This window comes from Macaca mulatta, chromosome 5, assembly GCF_049350105.2.
Source record: "Macaca mulatta isolate MMU2019108-1 chromosome 5, T2T-MMU8v2.0, whole genome shotgun sequence".
Lineage (NCBI taxonomy): Eukaryota > Metazoa > Chordata > Mammalia > Primates > Cercopithecidae > Macaca > Macaca mulatta.
Genome location: NC_133410.1, coordinates 37,815,708 through 37,831,868, shown reverse-complemented (window position 1 = coordinate 37,831,868; position 16,161 = coordinate 37,815,708). Strand labels below are relative to the sequence as shown.

The 16,161-nt window shown below is 41.6% G+C and overlaps 1 long non-coding RNA gene across 1 annotated transcript in view; it reads left to right on the top strand.

Annotated features, from left to right (window-relative positions):
- The first annotated feature begins 4,080 nt into the window (after nt 1–4,080).
- LOC144341140 (uncharacterized) overlaps nt 4,081–16,161 on the top strand; it is a 166,537-nt gene continuing 154,456 nt past the window's right edge. Inside the window, exon 1 of the long non-coding RNA XR_013417811.1 lies at nt 4,081–4,109. This is a non-coding gene — a long non-coding RNA (uncharacterized LOC144341140). The remainder of the gene's footprint in view (nt 4,110–16,161) is intronic.

Here is a 16,161-nt window from a genome sequence, read left to right as displayed (position 1 = left end):
GTTTTGTAAGGAGACTGAAAGAAGATGAGTGGGGAGTGGCCAGAAGAAGAAAGGTGACTCCCAGGGTCTGGGCCAAGGAAAGATTTTGGACAGGAAGGGGGATTCACAACAGGGCATGCTTGGGAGGAATTGTTTAAGGCTTTCAACCCTCGCCAAGGCAAATAACATGAGACAAGACCTGTAACTTACTTTAGCTATATATATATATATATATAGCGCATAACCTGAAAATGCCTCCCCTTGCAGCACTTGCGCTGTTGAACTTACAGTGAGTCCCTCTGTGGAGGGTGGAGTGGGGGAAGGGGTTCTGCTGGGGACAGACAAAGGTAGGGAAGCATTCACTGGCTTTGAAGAATTTCCTCCCTTTTTATGCCTGGGGTGTAACCAGAGACCAGTGTCAACAAGGAATCTGGCTTGGAACGCTTTTGTCTGCAGCCCTCTTTGGAGCGTGACTTGCTCTTTCAGAGGTCAGTGCATTGTAAATTGTGTAATTTCAGGGTCTGCCTATGCAGGGTCAGGAGACTTTTGAGGGAGTTGGTGGGAGAGGCATGGGTGATGTCACTCAGACACCTAGGAAACTCTTGACCTGGTCTATCTCTATGACCAGGTCAGCCACATGAAATCCTTAACGTTCACAAGACAGCAGAAAATATATGTGGTTTTGGGTGTTAACATCTGAATTTGCCGTAGCAAACGGATCTCTGGCAAGTCTCTGAAGTAAAGTAATATCCTAAGTTGAGAGGGGGCAAAAGCAAAACAGTTACTTGGTGTGCTCGATCACACTTTTCTGGTTGTAACTGTGTGTTGTGGCCTATGAAAGACCACACTCTGTGCTCTGGGGAAGGGTAGCAAGCTGGGAGGTCCTAAAGGTTGGGGCTAGGTCTGGATCATTTTCGATCTGCATTTTCTCTCCCCTACACCTTCGGCTTAGCAAAGGATTTGACATTCATGCATGCACTCAGCAAAAATCGATTGAGCATTTATCTTCTTCCAGCCATTGTGTTAAGTCCTGGGGCCATAGACACGTACAGAACAAATCAGCTCTTGCTGTCTCCAGAACTTTCTCTACCGGGCTAGGGGGAGGCAAACAATGAAATTAACATATAATATGTCAGATGGCAAGACATGCTACCAGAAAAATAAAATAAAAATGAAGAGGATACAAGAGATAGACAGGGATGGTATCTATGGGGTCGGGCAATTGGAGCCGAAGTGAGGGAGCAAGCCTGCTGCCAGCTGAAGGAAGCTGTCCAAAGCAGAGGGGGTGTTCTGGAAAGGGTGGAGGGAAAGTGGCAGGAGGTGAGGTCAGAGGGGAATCAGAGGCAGAGACTGTGTAGACCTTGTGGGCCTCATGGGTCACTCTGAGGACTTGAATTTTTCTCTTTATGAGATGGGAAGCCTGTGGAGGGTTTTCAGAAGCAAGACAGGATTATTCTGGCTGCTGTTTTAAACAAATTGAAGAGGGCAAGGGTGGAAGCATGGAAACAGGATACAATAATCTAAGCAAGAGATGATGGTGCCTTAGACTAAGGGTTTACCAGATTCTAAATATTTTGAAGGAAGAGCTGGCAAGATTTTCTGATGGATGGAATTGGAAGGAAAGAACTAAAGATGAGTCAACATCTTCAGTCTGAGCAGCCGGAGGGATGAAGCTGACCTTTACTAAGACAGGGAAAGCTGGTAGAGGAACAGGTTGGGAGGTAGGGGATTCAAAATTTGGTTTTGGAATTGTTAAGCCTGAGATGCCTCACAGAGTGGAGATGTCTAATGGGATGCTGGATACAGGAATCTAGAGTTCAGGAGGGAAGATGGGGCCATAGATACAAACTTGGAAGTGGGCAGTCCATGAAAAATTAAAGCTATGGGTGGGACAAGGTCACCTCAGAAGAGTGTATAGGTAGAAAGAAAAAGCAAAAAAGAAATCAGTGACTGGCCTTGGGTCCTCTAACATTTAGTGGTTTGTGGTATGAGAGGAAACCAGCCAAGGGGATGAGGATAACCAGTGAGACAGGAAGAGGACAGGGAGAGAATGATGTCTTGGGGAACATGGGAAGAAGGTGTTTCAATGAGGGAGTGTCCAATTAGGTCAGATGCTGCTGACAGATCAAGTAGGAAGAAGACTTAAAGTCGGTCACTGCATTTACAACATGGAAGTCATTGGTGAGTTTGTAACAGTGGTATTGGTGGAATTGTGAGGATGAAAGATGAAGTAGTTTCAAAACAGAATAGAAAAAAAATAGGTGGAGATAGTGAATTTGGAAATTCTTTTAAGGAATTTTATATGAAGGGAAGAAATAAATGGAGGCATTTGCTGGAGAGAGAAATGCCCAGTCTCTAAAATGGCTCAATAGCAATGCCAGGAGCTGTTTTTCACACAGTGGGTTGTTCTATTTTGAAGCAGGTAGCTAAGAAGAACCGTAGGAGCCTCGCCTATGACTCTACCATGGGGCTTGCCAAACACTCTACACGGCATCTCTATCTATCACAGATCCCTTTAGCACCCTTGGATCGGCAGATCATATGAGCTGAGGGCACCTTGTGTGGCAGCTTGGATCTTCTCCAGAGCTCTTTGTTCTGAGCCCCACACAAAACTGACAGCCTCTTAAGTCACTCAACACATTGGTAGAAGAAGTATTCCCCAGCACAGCTTATAGTTCTCCAAAATCCAAAGAGGCTCACTAAGCACTGTATCTCTTTCTCAGCCCTAATAAATACAGGCTGTAATAACTTGGTTTTTTTTTTTTTTTTTTTTTTATGTTTTTGATACAGAGTCTCACTCTGTCGCCCAGGCTTGGAGTGCAGTGGCACGATATCAGTTCACTGCAACCTCCACCTCCCGGGTTCAAGCGATTCTCCTGCTTCATGCTTCTGAGTAGCTGGGACTACAGGCACACGCCACCATGCCCAGCTAATTTTTTTTCTTTTTGTATATTTAGTGGACATGGGGTTTCACTATGCTGGCCAGGCTGGTCTTGAACTCCTGACCTCGTGATCCACCTGTCTCGGCCTCCCAAAGTGCTGGGATTACAGGCGTGAGCCACTGAGCCTGGCTAATAACTTGTTCTTTATCTTACAGGGCATATCTCAACATGCCTTAGACCATTGAACTCCTAAACACTTCACTAGTGTGGGAGACATTGCAGGATCCTTGCACAAGAGGGTGCAGCCTGTGGGGTCTGAGAACTGGCTCAGATCTAGAAACTGTGGGTCCATCAACCTTGACGGCTCTTGAGTTTTTAAATTGTTATACAAGTCATGCAGTACCCTCATTGACTGCTCGTCTATCTCACTCGTAGGAACACCATGGTCTATTAGCCATCATCAAAAACTCTGTGGACTGAAGCACTCTGGCCTTGCTGGCTGTTATGGTTTATATTCATCTTGACTCTGATGGTTAAGAGCAGACACCTGGTCTTTGTTATTTTGAAATCCTAGCATCTCCATTGACACTAGGAAGCCCAGTGAAATGGCAGAATCGCCTATTCTTACCCTGGCGTACAGTGGATAATCATTACTAAGTTCCCAAAGATGCTGTCACCCCCACACCAATAGATGTTCTTGCCCCGCACTGATATATTTGAAGGGAATGTCCCTGAACCCTCCCAGGAAGTCTAGGTGTCACATAATAAGTTCGTTCCAACAGTCCTGTCTCCCTGAGCATTCTGATCGCTTCCTCAATTTTCTGCCACGGCACTGCAGCCTCTTCCTATAACTTACTGTAAGGCATCCTCATGTCCAAGCCTCAAGGAACCATTCAGAAACAAATCAATACTACCTCCAAGACAGTTCCTGAGTCAGTAATTCCCTCCCTGTCCTGTTTATCATCCTTCCAAACAGTCCCCGCTGTGCCCCCCCAGTTCATGCTGATACCAAGCCAAGCTCTGCAACTCTTTCTGAACATAAGGTGTTTTCTTCTGCATCCAGGTCTGTATTTCTCTACCTGGACTACCCTGAGAGCTAACCCCAGTTATTGGTCTGGAAGCAACGAATGAAGGCCGGGACAGAGCTGGAGGAGGGCCACATCATTTCGTCACAGTCACTGTCAAGAATCTAGTTGCAAGCTGGGTGCTGTGGCTCACGCCTGTAATCTCTGCACTTTGGGAGCTGAGGTGGGTGGATCACTGGAGCCCAGGAGCTCAAGACCAGCCTGGGCAACATGGCGAAAGCCTGTTTCTACAAAAAAAATGCAAAAATTAGCATAGTGTGTTGGTGCATGCCTGTGGTCTCAGCTACTTGGGAGGCTGAGATAGGAGGATTGCTTGGACCTGGGAGGTCAAGGCTGCAGTGAGATGTGATCATGCCACTTCACTCCAGCCTGGGTGACACAGCAAGACCCTGTCTGAGAAAAAAAAAAATCTAGTTTCACCCAGATCCGAAGAAAAAAACAGAGGCAACATTCAAATTAACATCTGATAGAATATTAACAACTGATAGAATATTTTAGATGAAGTAAGAGAAGCCAAGGCATGTACCCTCAGGCTCTGGGCTTCTCCCTGCAAGGTTGGGAAGAAATTTGGGGGAGACAAAGTGGGAGCAAGTCAGATGGAAGAGACATTATGGGTCGGGTGGGTGAGAGCTGTGGGAGGGAGGTTCAGGGTGCTCCATTTGGCAGGTTTTTCATGGTGGCTGTGCAGTCCAGGGCTCTGATTTCTGTAAGCAGAATGATGTCATTCATTCTTTTATTCATTTATTTATTAAGTCAACATTTATTGAGAGTCTCTTATGCTACTCACTGTGTTAGGTGGTAGGGCTCACAGATGAATAAAATGCTGTTTCCTTGTTTTTCAGAAATTCATAGTGTAGTGGGAGGTGGACAGAAATGCCATTGACTATTGATTGCCTGACACTGACAGGTGCTGAAATAGAGGATTATACAGGATGCCATGGGAGGCCAAATGAAGTGAAAAACCCACTCTTACTGGTGTGTGTGCACACACAGGAGGAGTTATGTAATGCCTCATCTGGTTTCCTGTCCTGGCACATTTCCATTGCTCGTTTCTAGAGCCGCTTGACCACAATGGCTGGTCAGGGATAATGTAAAGAATCTTCATTTAGCAACTCAGAGGACTGCCCCGTCAACCTTCCCTTCTGTCCTCAGCACGTAGACCTAGTTTCTTACTCTGCTTTTGTGACCCATCTCCTCTTGTACTCTAGACATCTTTTCTATTTTTATACCTGTTGCACCCTCAAAGATCCCTTGAATCTCTCTTGCCTAAACCTTTTTTCTTTTCTTTTTTTTTTTTGTTTGTTTTTTGAGACGGAGTCTTGCTCTGTCACCCAGGCTGGATTGCTCTGTCGCCCAGGCTGGAGTGCAGTGGCGCGATCTTGGCTCACTGCAAGCTCCGCCTCCTGGATTCACGCCATTCTCCTGCCTCAGCCTCCCAAGTAGCTGGGACTACAGGTGCCTGCCACCACACAAAAATAATTTTTCGTATTTTTTTTAGTAGAGACGGGGTTTCACCGTGTTAGCCAGGATGGTCTCCATCTCCTAACCTCGTGATCCACCCACCTTGGCCTCCCAAAGTGCTGAGATTACAGGCGTGAGCCACTGCACCCGGCCACCTAAACTTCTTTCAGGCAAATCCTACCTCCTTTTCTCTATACATGCTTTGGGAGAAGGGGAAAGTGTCTTAATATATGCACTAATAAGGCCCCTTGATGATCTAATTTCAGCCTTACATTGTTTCGTTTTATAAATGAGCCCCAGCGAAGTTAAGTAATTTGTCCAAATTTACACAACTAGAAAAGAAAAAAGCAGGACGTTGAATGTAGAGCCAATATTCAGAGTACCTGATTTTAGACCCAGTATTCAAAGCACCGACTGCTATGGTCTGAATGTGTTCCCTCCAAATTCATGTGTTGAAATCCTAACCCCCAAGTTGATGGTATTGGGAGGTGGGACCTTTTCAGATGTGATTGGGTCATGAGTGTGCATCCCCCATGATTGGGATTAGTGCCCTGTCAAATAGGAGAGACTACAGAGAGCCAGCTAGCTCCTTTTCACCATGTGAGGGCACAGTGAGACAGCCCTGTCCATGGGGAAGTGGCCCTCACCAGACACTCTGCTGGCACCTTGACCTTGGACTTCTCAGCCTCTAGAGCTGTCAGAAATAAATACATTTCTGTTGCTTATAAGTGACGGAGTCTAAGATATTTTGTTAATAGCAACCTGAATGGACTAAGACATTTACCAATACCTTAAAGGCTCCCAGACGATCACCTCTAAAACACTGTCACAATGTTTTTCTATTCAAAGTCTCCAGGGAGAAAAGAGAAAGAACTACAAAGACTGCCTTGTACTATTATAATCCCTTCACTTTTCCTACCAAAGGTCCTCTTCCCCCTGTGCACCTTGAGGCTCACAAGGCACTTACATCTCTGCCTTGTGAGCCTAGAGGTGCATGGGGGACAGGACCTTTGATAGAAAAAGTGCGTGTGTGTGTACACACAGTCATATATGTATACACACCCACACACATATATTTCTGCTTAGTAGATATCACCAAACGATTTTCCAAAGTGATTGCGCCAGTTTACATTTCCACCAGCAGCATGGGCTGGTGATTATCCTCTTCAACATTTGGTCTTGTCAGTCTTTTGAATTTTAGCCATTCTGGTGAGTTTGTAATAAAATATCATTGAGGCATTAATTACATTTACCTGATTATTAATGAGAATGAGCACCTACTTAAATAAGTATAATATAATAAGTATAATATTTTCCATAGGTTTTTTTGAAGACACTGTCTCTCAGATTAGAGATGTTCAAGGCCATATAGTTTCTTTTTGCACAGCTTTAGCTACATCAAATGAATTTTGATTTGTCATATTTTCATGATTATTCTGTTCAAAATATTTTTGTAACTTCCCATTGTGATTTCCTCTCTGAATCTATAATTTGAGTTAGAAGTATGTTTTGAAATTTCCAAATATATGGCTATTTTGTGAATATGGTTTTGTTATTGATTTCTAGCTCAATTCCCCTGTGGTCAGGTAACACACTCTATGATTTCAGTTCTTGAAATTTGTTGAGACTTGCTTACTGGCCCAGCATTTTGTAATTTTGGTGTATGAACTAAGTGTGTATTCTGCAGATACTGGGTGCAGTATTCTATGAAGACCAGTTAAGTCAAGTTTACAAATGTATACTCCTGTAAATGTAAACTGATTTTTGTCTTATTATTAGATCTGAGAAAGAGCAATAAAATTGGAATCTATGCTATTAGCTACATGTAAATTTAGAATTGTTGTATCTTCTTGACAAATCTAATTTTCGTCATCATGAGGTCACTTTCTTTGTCTTTAGGAATGCTTTTAACCTTAGTGTCTAGTTTGACATTATTGTTAAATCTTTGAGAATTCTGTTATTTTAGTCTTGTGTTTTGTAAGTAGCATATTAAATTTAGTGTTATTCAGGATAACAAACTGTCTTTTAATCACTGAATTTAAATATTTACATGTTATCTAATTTCTGATATTTTGGGGTTTAAATCTACCATTTTGCTCAGCTTTTCAATTTGTACTGCTTGTCCTATATTATTTTTTTCATTTCTTGCTTTCATTTGCATTGATTTAAAATTTTTAAAAGTTACTCAAATCCTATAAATTCTTGTGGTGATTACAGCGAATATTGCAATATGTATATCTGACATAAAAATAAAATATCATTTGGTTCTTTTTTCTCTTCCGGGGAATGTATGTACTGTAAAACACTATCACTCTATTTATGTCTCTCCTGACTAAATGCTTTTTCAGTGTATTATGATTTTCTATATAATTCTCCATAAGATTTTACTTTTGGTTTTATGTAGTCAATATTCATTTATAGTTATCATGCCTTTCTGCATTTCTGACTTTCTACCTGAAACCTTTTCCTTTTGCCGGAAGGCAAATTTATATATATGTAGATATATAAATTCAAGTCTCTTGGGGATGAACTCTCCCAGTTTTGGTTTGTCTGAACATGTCTCTTTTTACTTTCATTCTTGACATACATTTATATCTTGGGAGCAGAATTCAGGGTTGAGAGTAATTTATTTTCAGCACTTTGGAGCTATTGTACCATTGTCTTTTGGCTCAGAATGTTGCTGTTGAGGAATAAACTGTAAGTCTGATTATTGTTCCATTGATGGCAATCTTTTTCTCTGGTTGTGTTGAAGGTATTTCCTTTGTTCATATTTTTGTTTTTAGCAGTTTTACTACAAAGTACACCTAGGTTTTCCCTTATTTAACTAGTTTTCGATTTCCTAAATTCGTCAATTGATGTATTTAATTAGTTTTAGAAATGGTTCAGCTAATTACTCATAAATGATGTTTCTGTTCCATTATCTTTCTCCGTTTAGTACTTGAGCTAAATATATATCAAAACTTTTCATGGAGCTTTTATATCAGTGTCATGATTTGGAAAAAGAGAAGTACAAAATTGAGATTAAATATTCTGAAGCCAACTGGCAGAGTAATTTTGTCTTTTGAATCCAATAAAAATTTGAGCATATATTCAGTGTCTTTTTATTATTTTATTGTTCTAATAATTCATTTAAATTACATTTTACAAAGGTATCATTTTATGACATTTTGTTTTTTTTTAAGTTTGGGAAGTGTTTTACTAGGTTCTTTAACTTTCTTATAATTTTTTTTTCTTTTTTTTCTTAATTTTGTCTTTTAGCTTTGTAGTCTGGATATTTTCTTCCATACTACAAATTCTCTCTTCATCTATTTGTAATTAAATGTGAAATCTATTGTGTTTTAATTGTTATTATTTTTTAAATTCTAGCATTTTCACTGGCTCTTTTAAAAAAATAATTTTCAGTTCTCTGCCAAAAGTCTCAAGGTTGACTTTTGTCTCTCTGAGCAGATTAAATATAGTATTATTTAAAGTCAATACACTTTTTTTTAAGTTGAAAAATTCTAATTTCTGAGCCTTTTTGATCTATGTCTGTGTTTTCTTGGTTTTCATTTGTGTGGTCTTGTCTTGTTTTCTGTTTTTTTCTTTCTTTCTTTTATTGTATTCAGATATTTGTACTTGAAACATTATTTGTAGTCATAATTAGAGTTCTATAATGATGTTGTCATTCTCCAAAGTGAATTCATATTTACTTCTGCTAGGTACTTGGGGCCTTAGCATTATGAGATCATGTTAATTCAATTCCAGGTACTGTGAAACTGAGTTTCTAGAACCTTCTTTTGGTTTATCATTGTTTTTAGGGTACTGTCCTTCAGCGGCCCATCCAAATGTGAAGAGATTCACCAGAGCTATCCTGGCTTGGTGATGCTGAGCCCCAAAATTGGCCTTAGCTCTGTGAGATGCTTTTTAACCACCTTCCTGCTCAGCCACTTGGCCTCTCAGTCCTGCTTTTAGAAATTGGCATATACTGCTGGGCTCTGTGGCTCACGCCTGTAATCCCAGCACTTTGGAAGGCTGAGGCGGGTGGATCACTTGGGGTCAGGAGTTTGAGACCAGCCTGCCCAATATGGTGAAACCGTCTCTACTAAAAATACAAAAAATTAGCTGGGTATGGTAGTGCATGCCTATAATCCCAGCTGCTCAGGAGGCTGAGGCAGGAGGGTCACTTGAACCCAGTAGGCAGAGATTACAGTGAGCTGAGATTATGCCACTGCACTCCAGCCTGGGCAACAGAGTGAGACCCTGTCTCAAAAAAAAAAAAAAAAAAAAGAAAAGAAAAAAGAAATGGGCATATACCGTATTGGCATATACCGTAGAAAAAACTGCCCTACATGCTGGACTCAACTCCCTTCATCTGTATCCTTTACCAGATACTAACCCAGTAATTCTGCACCATCTTGTTAGCTATCTAGCACACCGGAGTAGATTTTTGAAATATATTTTGTTTTGCTGATTGTCCTCAGTAGGAGGGATGGTATGAATTACCTAGTTCTCCATTCCCAGAACAGGAGGTCTTATATAATCTAAGTTTAACCAAACATCTCCATTAATGAATAAGTGATTCTAAAAATATTTTTAAAAAGAGGCTGAGTCTAGAGATTTCCCTAATAATACAAATTTAGCTGAAAAACAAGAAATGGCAGGGCTGACATTTTTCTAGCTCCTCATGTAAGTGCTTCTTTAGCTACGTTACCAGAGAAAGCCATAAACAAAATAATTTGGCCAAAAAATTGTGAAATTATTCAGATAAACGTGATCTTTTAACAATAAGTGAGGAAGTAACCATGTTTAATGCTATGAGTAGAGCATTTTGAAAATGGATATTTGGAAAATCTCCAATAGTTATGTAATTTTTATTGCCAAAACTGCAATGAATATGCCTCTTTAAAAACTCTCATGTCTACATACTTGGAAACGGAATTTTTAACCTTTTAAAAATGATAAATAAACAGTTCTAGGGGACTTTGAATCAATTTTTTAAAGTTTGTATTAACAAATAGTTGACATTAGGGAAGGTAAAAATTTACTATCCTATTTTTATTGGAAACTAATTGATGGATAGGGTTGAAAAACAAGTATCATACTTCAGTGAAATGAGTGATAAAGCTCTTCTCTTGTTTTAATCAAAGTATTTTGGAAGTATCTTTTCCATGTCTGATAACTATTAAAACCAAGCGCCAGGCTGGGCACAGTGGCTCACGCCTATAATCCCAGCACTTTGGGAGGCCAAGGCAGGTGAATCAAGAGGTCAAGAGACAGAGACCATCCTGGTCAACATGGTGAAACCCCGTCTCTACTAAAAATACAAAAATTAGCTGGGCGTGGTGGCGCACGCCTGTAGTCCTAGCTACTCAGGAGGCTGAGGCAGGAGAATCGTCTGAACTTGGGAGGCAGAGGTTGCAGTGAGCCAAGATCAAGCCACTGCACTCTGGCCTGGCGGCAGAGTGAGACTCTGTCTCAAAAAAACAAAAAAACAAAAAACCAAGCACCAAAAGAAATTAATGTAGAATCAGACCTTTTATTCATAGAGGCTTAGTGAAGCATATTCAATCACATAGCTCTCATCAAAATATTATTAATGAAAATTTCAAAGGTAGGCACAAAATAGTTTTTGCATCATTAATAATGTTATAAAAATGTAAAATATTTTATATTTCAACTTTCATCTTTTTATTTTTTCTATATATTATATATAATGTGTTTTCTGTATATGAAGTATACAATGCCTATATTATACTTATATACGCATATATACCCATATATAAAATTTAAAACTGAATAAATATATGTGTTTTAGGAATGCTTACTCAAAAGTTTTTATTGATTAGTCCCCAAAATTTGGTGACCATTATTTAGGGTTGCCTCTGGAAAAGCTGCCTTCTAAGTTTTACCAATTTGGAGAAATAGGTCTCTACCCCCTACCCTCACCCCATTTTCCTCCCACTGAACTCTGTTTATATTGTTCATAGTACTTATCACAAATTATAATTATATATGTATTTGTTTGTTTACTGATTTATTAGATTATGAGCTCCAGAATGGTAAGGGTTGTGTTTGTTTCATTTACCAACAATACCCAGAGTCTAGGACAGCATCTGGAAATGACTGATCCTTTGATATTTACTGAAGGAATAAACAAACAGATTATATGTTTCGAAGTGAGACAGACATGGTGTGGTAGCCTTCCTCCAGGATGGCACCCCAGAGCTCCACCTCCTGATATTCTTCTGTTTGTGTCGTTCCCTCCCACACTATACTAGGATTGGTCTTCATGACCAAAAGAGTACAGCAGAAGTGATGGCATGTTACGTATAAGATGGGCTTACAGTAGGCGCTGTTGCTTCCAATTTGGTTGCTATCTCTCTTTCTTCCGTCACTTGCTCTGGAGGAGGCCAGTTGCCATGTCATGAACTGCTCTATGAAGAAGCCTATTTGTCAAGGATCTGAAGCTTCCTGCCACCAGCTGCATGAACGAGTTTGGAAGATCCAGTTCTAGACCTTCAGATGACTGCAGCTTGACATCAACCTCATGAGAGACCCTGAGACCGAACCATAAAGCGAAGCCCCTCCTGGATCCCTGATGCTAGGCAACCATGTAATAAATGTTTGCTGTTTTAACTACTTAGTTTGGAGTCATTTGTTACTTGGCAATAGATACATAATACACTTGAGTTTGAATACCAGCATTGTCCCCTTAATAGGTATGTATTTGAACATACGACTTCATCTCTTGGGGCCTGTTTTGTTTTCTCAAAATGGTAATAATGTTTACTTACAGTGCTCTTGAAACGGCATCCTGCTATTTAGTAACTTCTTAATACATAGCTACCTTAATTTTTATTATATTTATTATTAAGAAAAGTGAATGCTTAAGAACAGAGAGAGCTGTAGAGCAGCTATAAAAAGGAAGCCTCTAAACTCCAAAAGAATAGCTACCTTGGGCCATTATGTTTAGGGGCAAGTAGGTTTGTCAGCTTTCCTCCATACTAAGAGCCTCATTGTATCACGGGCTGCGTGGGGGGTCATAAGTCAGCGAAGGCCAGTCAGAATCTATGTACTGTACTGTTTATTTCCATTCTTTTACAGAGAAACCACACTAAAACATATAATACACGTATCTCTGTCTTCCTTAACAGTGTATTTGTGTTAAAGGATGTTTCCACAGTCTAGGAAATCCTTTTTCTCTGGAACAGTGGTTCTCAAACTTCACCATGAATCAGAATCACATGGAGGGCTTATGACAGGCACATTGCCGGGCTCCCGGCTCCTGAGCGTTTGATTCAGCAGGTCCATGTCGGAACCTGAGACTTTGTGTTTTTAACCAATTCCCAAGTGGTGCTGATGTTGCTGGTCTGAAGACTACATTTTGAGGACCACTGCTTTGGAACATCATAGTCTCTGACAAATGAAACCTCATAGTGCTAAAGAGTTAAAAGTAGTAGGCCAGGTGTGGTGTCTCGCGCCTGTAATCCCAGCACTTTGGGAGACCAAGACGATTGGATCACCTGAGGTCAGGAGTTCGACAGAAGCCATGGCCAACATGGTGAAACCCCGTCTCTACTAAAAATACAAAAAATTAGCCAGGCGTGGTGGCATGTGCCTATAATCCCAGCTACTTGGGAGGCTGAGGCAGGAGAATCACTTGAACCCAGGAGGCTGAGGTTGCAGTGAGCTGAGATCATGCCATTGCACTCCAGCCTGGGCAACAGAGTGAGACTCTCTTAAAAAAAAAAAAAAAAAAGGCTAGCAATGTTTGGAGAAAATGTGGAGTGAAATCAGTTCAAATTCCTTACTGTAATATCCGAGGCCCTGCACACTGTAGCCCTACTTTGTCTCACACTGCACTTATGTTCACTTTGGCCTTTGTTCTGCTCCTTAAAGACACCAGGCTCATCTCGGATTGTGTGCACTTGCTGCTCCTTCTGCCCGAGCCTCTTCGGTCTTAGATTACGGCTCTCTTTGTGTCATCGTCGAAGGCCCAGTGAGGTGTTCTCTACCTGAAGAAGCCATTCTCTATGATGCTTCCTGCTCTCCTAGTTTATTCTGTTCCCATCACCTATTGTGATCTGAAATTGCCTTTTTATTTGCCTGTTGGAAAATTCCAATATAACAGACACCTCATCTCTTAGGTTCTTTGCTGTCTCCAGCACCTGGATCGGGGCCTAGTATGTGGAATGTGCTCAACTAGATATCTGTTGGTTGCAAACGTGGGTGTCTGGCATGGGACTCTTACTTTATAACCTAGTTTTGAGGGGAAATGAAGAGCACTGAAAAAGGAACATGGGAGCCTGGGGAATATGGACGCACCCCACATGCCCTCCCCTGTGTCACCGCTGCCAGGATTCTGCCAGCTTGCAGCGTGAAGGAAAGGGGTTTGTACCTTTCTACGCCCTTGGTTGCCTCATGAGAAGACAACATGGGGACTTGGGCAATACGTTTCACTCTCAGGATTCCAGAGAGTTGCTAAATGGGTCACTTTTTCATGCATCTGGAACACTTCTAACTTGTGTAAGTGATTCTCTTCAGGCTGGCTTGACTCTGTCAAGTTGTCCCCAGTGACAGCAAGGGAAGGACAGCTGCTTCCCCATGCCTGTTGGTGTCAGGTGGGCTCTGTCTGCAGTTGTTTGCCCCTGGTGCTTCTAGCTGTTTGAGATCCTAGGTTAGGAACCAACCCAGTCCATCTCATTGCCAAGACACTCATTGTGGACACTAAGATGAAAAAAGAAGCAAACCTGCATACTCAGATAGTTTAAAGTTGTATTTGTTTTTCTCCCAATGGTTTGCTCATTAAAAATTAAGTGCCTATGCCAATGCTGGCTTAGGCAAGGCCTGGACATTCTCTCTGCAGACAATTGCTGGTGGTCTGAGTTGACTCACCCTCATACCCTCACCTCCCATGGCTCTGCCCTCGGCGCCTGGTCTTGGGAGGTTTGCATTCTTGCAGCAATCTCGGGCTGCTGCCATGAGCCATAGGCAAAAACAACAGGACTTTAGGGAATTCAGGAGTGAGTCTCACGGTCTAGCCACTGGCTTTTACTGCATGAGGCTGGGGGAGGGTTTTTCCCAAATAAGGAGACTTGAAAGTCCTCTTCGTTGGGGATGCTTTTGACCTGCGCAGGGCTAGAGTTGGAAATGTTTATACAAATGCACTTCGCATTTTATCTGTTCTTTGGATAGGCCTGTAGAACATTCCAACTACACTCATTTCTTTTGCTTCTGTCCTTTATCCATGTTAAAGCCAGTTAGAGACACTGGTACTTAATTAGTAATTTTGGCATTGCTCACACACCTTGTGCCAGGAATGAACTGAAGATGGATTTGACAAGAAGCAGAGGTTGTGGGTGGGGAGGCTTTGGCAGCTCCCAGAGGAGCTTCCTCGGGGGTTTTGTTAGAATGTCTCATCCTCCTCTAGAGCTTTCCTGTGTTTGTGTGGGAGTTCAGTTCAACAACTTGTTAAGCACCTATTCCATACCAGGCACTAGTCCCAGTTAGGTGCTGGGGATACCAAGACTAATACTTTCTGTCCTTGCCTTCAAGGAGCTCAGAATCTTAATGGGAGATGAACCTGTGGTGGTGGCTTCAAGATGACCACACGTTCTCCCTACTCCTTCCCTTGAATTTGTACTGACCCTCTCTCTCACTAGCTTTGACCAACAGAATGTGGTGGAAGAAATGTGCAACTTGTGAGGTTGGGCCTTAAGAAATCTACAGCTTCTGCTTCTGTCATTCCTAAAATGCTGCTTATAAGGAGCATTTGTCACCCTGTAAGGAGCCTGACTTGTAAGGAGGCCACCATGCTGTGAGGAAGCCCAAGTTTGCCACATGGAGTGAGAGTGTGAGAAGAACACTGAGGCACTGGGCATGTGAGTGAACCCTTCATGGACCTAGACTCTAACTGAATGCAGCTGAGTGAGTGAACCTCAGCCAGTGCCTTATGGGGCAGAAGAACTGACCAGCCAAGCCTTGCCTAAATTCTTGATCCATAGATTGTGAACAAATAAAATGGTTGTCGTCTGAACCCAGTAGGTATCGGAGTAGGTTGTGACACAGCTAATAGATCATTCAAACACACACACACACATATTCTTAGATAATGATAGAGATACGCATAGGATGTTACAGGAGCACAGACGAGGGGTCCCAGAGCCAGCCTGTGGTGATGATGGGATAGGCATTGAATGCTTTCCAAAGAATTTGGCTTGACTAGCAAACTTCACATCTCTAAAGACCTGGATGTGAACCAGGCTTGAGGGAAGGTGAAGGCTGTCTAGGTCCAGGAAAACAGAGCAAGAAAACATGGAGGTGATGAACAGCATGGTACATGTGTGAGGGCTTTTCAAGCAGGTGAAGGCAGGAAGTAATGGGTAAGTTTGCAGAGGTGTCATCATCATCATCATCATCATCATCATCATCATCATCGGGGTAGATGCCATTTATTGAACACTTGATATATGCCAGAGGTGGATCTAAGGTTTTCTATGTGTTAACTCATTTAAATAATTCTAACAGCAACCCTATATTTTTAGCTTTTTATATTAGAAGAAAATGAGGCACAAAGAGATTAAATAACTTGCTCATGGGCACACAGCTGGCAAGCACAGAGTAAGGATTTGAACTTAGGCAAGATCTTGAAGAACTTTGTGTGCCTCTTTGAGGATTTCTGTATTTGTTCTGTAGGGAGGCAGAGTGACCCAGAGATTTTAAGTGAGGGAGTGGTGTGGTCACATCAAAAGATTCTACTGTTTTGTAATTTCTCC